The 5304-nt window shown below is 51.7% G+C and overlaps 1 long non-coding RNA gene across 2 annotated transcripts; it reads right to left on the bottom strand.

The window, feature by feature from the left end:
- Positions 1-1176: 1176 nt before the first annotated feature.
- Positions 1177-4571, bottom strand: LOC117195690 (uncharacterized). Of its 2 annotated transcripts, XR_004475451.2 has the most exons (4): positions 4341-4532; positions 4162-4252; positions 3422-3588; positions 1177-2503 (listed from the first exon to the last, which is right to left on the bottom strand). It is a non-coding gene; the product is annotated as an uncharacterized LOC117195690 (long non-coding RNA). The 2 variants fall into 2 exon arrangements; XR_007476352.1 differs by lacking the exons at positions 1177-2503; positions 3422-3588 and adding an exon at positions 3603-3891 and having other exon boundaries at positions 4341-4571.
- Between the last annotated feature and the right edge of the window lie 733 nt (positions 4572-5304).

The following is a 5304-nucleotide window of genomic DNA, read 5'->3' as shown; positions in this document are numbered from 1 at the left end:
TGGCCTGCCTCACCTCTGGATTATTGAAACTGAGAGGGCCCTGGAATGTGCATTCTCTATGATTTTCCTAGGGGAATCATCCTCATAATAAAATTGGAGAGGGCTTTCCTGGTGGCACAGTGGTTAGGAATCCGCCTGCCAATGCAGGGGACACGGGTTCAAGCCCTGGTCCGGGAAGATCCCACATGCTGCGGAGCAACTGAGCCCGTGCACCACAACTACTGAGCCTGCGCTCTAGAGCCCACGAGCCACAACTACTGAGCCCACGCGCCGCATCTACTGAAGCCCACGCGCTCTAGAGCCTGTGCTCTGCAACAAGAGAAGCCTGGCCACCGCAGTGAATAGTAGAAGAGTAGCCCCCGCTCGCCGCAGCTAGAGAAAGACTGCGCGCAGCAATGAAGACCCAACACAGCCAAAAATAACAAATAAAATTTTAAATAAATAAATAAAATTGGAAAATTCAGGGACTTCCCTGGCAGTCCAGTGGTTACGACTCTGTGCTTCCAATGCAGGGGTTGTGGGTTCGGTCCCTGGTCAGGGAGCTAAGATCCCACATGCCGTGTGACGTGGCCAAAAAGTTTTTTTAAATATTGGAGAATTCAAGCAAGAGATGGTCGTGAGTGAGCTAGTTATTGAGTGTCACTGGTGGGGGAAATGATAGGCAATTACACTCAGCACGGAAGGGCCAGATCATGCAAGTTGTGTGAGGATATTTGAATTTTATCTTGCAGGCAGTGGGAGTCTTGGAGAGTTTTTTTTTTTTTGCGGTACGCGGGCCTCTCACTGCTGTGGCCTCTCCCGTTGCGGAGCACAGGCTCCGGACGCGCAGGCTCAGCGGCCATGGCTCACGGGCCCAGCCGCTCTGCGGCATGTGGGATCTTCCCGGACCGGGGCACGAACTCGCGTCCCCTGCATCGGCAGGCGGACTCTCAACCGCTGCGCCACCAGGGAAGCCCGGCAGTGGGAGTCTTGGAAGTGTTGAAGGCAAAGGTGGAACTTGATCAGATTTGTGTTCTAGAAAGACCCCTCACTGTATGTGGCGAATGAATTGGCTGTGTGTGTGTGTTTTGGGGGAGGAGGGAAGAGACTATGAGACGACCAGGCAGTGATGGAGGTAGGGGGCTGGAGAAGAGGACAGATTTGATGAGAATGACTTGCCTTGGGGAATATGGGAGGGGGAGGGGGAGGGGAGTGTCTCTGGAATGTGGAGAGCCTGCCGCATGATGGGGGCATGGAGGGCAGGGGCAAGTTGGGGGTTGGGTGGATTGGGCATTCACCTTGACATTATTAGTTTGGAGTGATGGTGAGACACCTAGGGAAAGATATTCATAGAAATACCAGGGGGCTTCCCTGGTGGCGCAGTGGTTGAGAGTCTGCCTGCCAATGCAGGGGACATGGGTTCGATCCCTGGTCTGGGGAGGTCCCACATGCCGCGGAGCAACTAGGCCCGTGAGCCACAACTACTGAGCCTGCGCGTCTGGAGCCTGTGCTCCGCAACGAGAGGCCGCGACAGTGAGAGGCCCGCGCACCGCGATGAAGAGTAGCCCCCGCTCGCCGCAACTAGAGAAAGCCCTCGCACAGAAAAGAAGACCCAACACAGCCAAAAATAAAATAAATAAATAAGATTTTTTAAAAAAAATACCAGGGCAGAACCTCCTCTTTCATTGGTGTCCCTAAAGGGCAGTATCTGGGTGCCTTTTCGTATCTGAAAGCGCTCCCATTCCCAGAGAACAATTCTAAATATACCAGAAAGTCTCTCACAGTTAGCCTTAACCCAGATGTTGAACTCTCTCTCCGCTCCTCATTCATGAAGAGCCTCTGGTGTCTTGTAATCATATCTTCTCTGCTTGTTAATGGACCCACTGAGGCAGTACTCCCGGGAGAGAGAAAGATTTCGTTTGTCTGGGGCTGAGGAGGGAGACAGGGGTTGCCAGAGCTAATGAGGAATCAATGCCTCATAATTGCTAATTAAACGAGTCTGGCTGTCTCCTGGGGCATTAGTTGGTTGGCCGGCCCTTGAGTGTCCACAAATTTAATTATACTTCCCAATAAACACCTGCATCAACCATCACCCTGTGGTATCTCTGTGGGGGAGACCGAGGAGAAGTAGGGTCTTCGTGCGCCGAAACCATCAATTCATTTATTGATTGATGTATTGGTTTATTCCCTGATGCCTTTATTGAGTCAACAAATATTTATTGAGCACCTGCTGTGTACCAGGCCCTGGATTGGGTGCCGGGGACTCAGCAGTGGAAATACAAACACAGTCTCTGCCCTCATGGAGCTCACAGTATCATGGGGGAGACAGTTCTGTAAATAGTAACACAAAAATAATTAGACTAAGTGCCAGGTGGAAGATATCCCGGGTCTATGAGAATGTCTAATGTAGACTTGACGTGGGGAAAGGTGAGGCAACAAAGAAAGTTTCCCTTGATGAAATGAGACTTGGATGAGGAGGCAGAATGTGCCATGGGGCACTCGGGGTGGCGGCATCCATTCCAAGCTGAGGGAACAACAAAGGCAAAGGCTGTTCGTAGGCTGGGCTGAGCCGAATGTCGTGTCTGTGACTTGATTAGGGTGTCACAGAGAATTGGGGGTGAGCCTCGATGATGCCACAGCCCACCTACTAGACGCAAGTTTACACGTGTCCTGTAATTGGTCCATGGAACTGATGGTAGGGTGGGGGGAGAAAAAAAATCATTCCCCAGAACTTTTATTGAAAAGTTTCCCCAGAATCCTGATCTAGGGAGGCCTTCAAAGGTTGTTCCCTCATTGATCCTCCAGGAAAGTGTAGTGAGATGGTTAAGAGTCCTGGGTTCAGAGTCAGATATTTTGTAGTTCCAGGCCCGTGGGGGCATAGGAGTGATATGGCCAACACCACACACTGCTGTGTATTCATGGGGTGCATGCCCCTATTCTGTTCCCTCCCCTGCCTTTATTCTGTGGAATTAGTCAGCCCAACCCCTGGGTGGAAGTGATTCCTCCCTGAGCCCCCAGCCCTCACACTTGCTTGTTCGTCTTGGGCGGAGGTCGACGGGAGTCCACGCTATGAGGAAGCTGTGACTTGTTGTCATAGTACATCAGAACAACAAAATCACTAGTCTTCCACACAGCACTAGACCACAACCGTTCCAGTCGTCTTCGCCACCGTCTGCCCCACGTCTGAGATCCCCACCCAGCTCTTTCCCCTCACCTGAGCTAAGCCATAACACCTGTTCTCCACTGCCCCCTGTTTCCCGTTCCTGGTCCTCCTGGAGAGAGGCAGGGTCTGATCTCCAAGGGCCCAACTCCCACCCAGCCATATCAGAAACATGGATTTTGGAGTTGGACAAACGTGGGGTTGACTTGCAGCTTCACCCTTGGGCTGAGAGCCCTTGGGCTTCTTACGTCCCTGCCCCTCTCTGGGTCTCAGTTTCCTCACCTGTCACCTGAGTGTAATAACACCCATGTCCTGGGGCTGAAGATGGCATGATATAATGTATGTAACATGCTTGGCACAATGCTTCTCACAGAAGTCTGGAAAGAGCACAGTAATGCCATCTTGGCAGGCGCCTGTCCCCACTCCGTCCTACGGATTGGCCATTTCACCTGTTGGGAATTACAGGTTTTTTTCTGTGTGCGGTTTCATCTCACCTGCTTATCTGGAAAACAATTCGTTGAAAGATCCATTAAATGAGGGTCAGGTCTCCAGAAACGTCAGACACTTCAGACCACCCTCTATTCCCCCGTCAGGGGACAGGGGCTTCCCGGTACCAGGGAAGCTGTCCAGTGTCCTGGTTCTGAAATGAAGTCGGCTCCGGGAACCCCCTAGGAGCTGTCCGGAGCCCTGGTGCTGAAGCAGATTGTGGCTCCCTTCCTGGACCCCGAGCGGCGCTGTCCTGAGTCTCGGTGCTGAAATAAATAGCAGTTTCCTTCCTTGTTGGTCGGAGAGCTGTCCTCAACCTCGGTTCTGAAGAAAACTTGATTTGCTTCCCTTTCTTCCCCAGCTCACCCTAGTCCCCTCTGTTCTTCTCCCTCTTGGGAACTCCCCTCCACTACAATTCTTTCCCCTCCGATCCTCTTCCAGGTGCGCCTCCCGGCACAAGGCGGGGGAGAGACGGAGAGGTCAATAACTAGGACTCATACCTGCTCCTCACCTAGTGGCATGTTTCCAGAACTTACCTCCCAGGTAGTCAGCGCGGTTGGTCTCCGTTTTCCAGACCGTCAAACTTCACAGTCTTGTCGCTTTCTGGGAAACTGTCCATGCGCTGACCTGCAAACCAGCCCCATTCACGGGGGCCCGGATCCCTCAGACCACCCCTCCCCCCACGCGGCTTTGGCCCTTCCCCTGTGTGCCTCACCTGCTTCCCGTCTTGCAGGCAGATGCAGGTGTCCACTGGCTGCCTAGGCGGGGACTTGCGCTTTTATGGGCTTCAGGGGAGGCGGGGCGCCGGGAACCCAGGGAGGGGCTTCGCCAGCCTTCCAATGGGACTCCGCCTCGAATGCAATTCCAAAGATTACCTCATAGGTTGTGGCCTCAGCTTCAGAATAAAAGTCTGGCATCTGCCCAAAACCTGGGTTAGGGGTTTTCTGGAGGGGGAGGGAACGCTCATTGTGTTCCTCAGGGTCTTCCCACAGGGTCCAACCCCCTCCTAGGTCTCTGAACTACGTGTTGGCTCAGGGACGCTGGCCAGTACCTGCTTCTCCCCATCCCCAGCTTGTGCTATTGCTGGATCAGGAGAGAGAAAGCTAGTAAACTGTGTTGGGGTAAAAACGGCACAGTGCAGAATATTTAAGTCCAGTTCCAGATAGGGAAACTGAGGTCTGTGGGACTGGAGGGCTTAGAGGAGGCTGGGGCCGAGGTGAGACTCTAGCCTAGATCTTTTGATTCCTTGATTCAGAACCCAACTCATAACTTAGTATATTGTTTTGCTTTATGGAGCGGGGTCTGAGCCAAAAAACACACGAACTTGGGTTCAAACTCAGATTTTTCTCCTCCTTGCTGTGGGTATTTGGGTATAATCAAACATCTTTGTGCTTCAGTTTCCTCAGTTGTGAAATGGCAATGATGGTAGTAACTTATCAGAGCATTGAGATGAGGAATTAATGATATGGTGTGGATTGCATGTTGAAATAAATAATCAGGACTGGGGCTACGGTGAGGGAGGCACTGGCCTCAGGTACAAAATTTAAGGGGCTACAAAAAAACCCCTCAGTAATCAAGATAAATAATATTTCAATGCAATGTTTTAAGAAATCAGAATTACTGCAAAAAATCTACAATGAACAAAATACCAAACTTTATCAGTAAAGACAGGACCGGCA

Source organism: Orcinus orca, chromosome 3 (assembly GCF_937001465.1).
Source record: "Orcinus orca chromosome 3, mOrcOrc1.1, whole genome shotgun sequence".
NCBI classification, from domain to species: domain Eukaryota; kingdom Metazoa; phylum Chordata; class Mammalia; order Artiodactyla; family Delphinidae; genus Orcinus; species Orcinus orca.
Note: the sequence above shows the minus strand (reverse complement) of the source record. Positions and strands in the feature narration are given on the sequence as shown.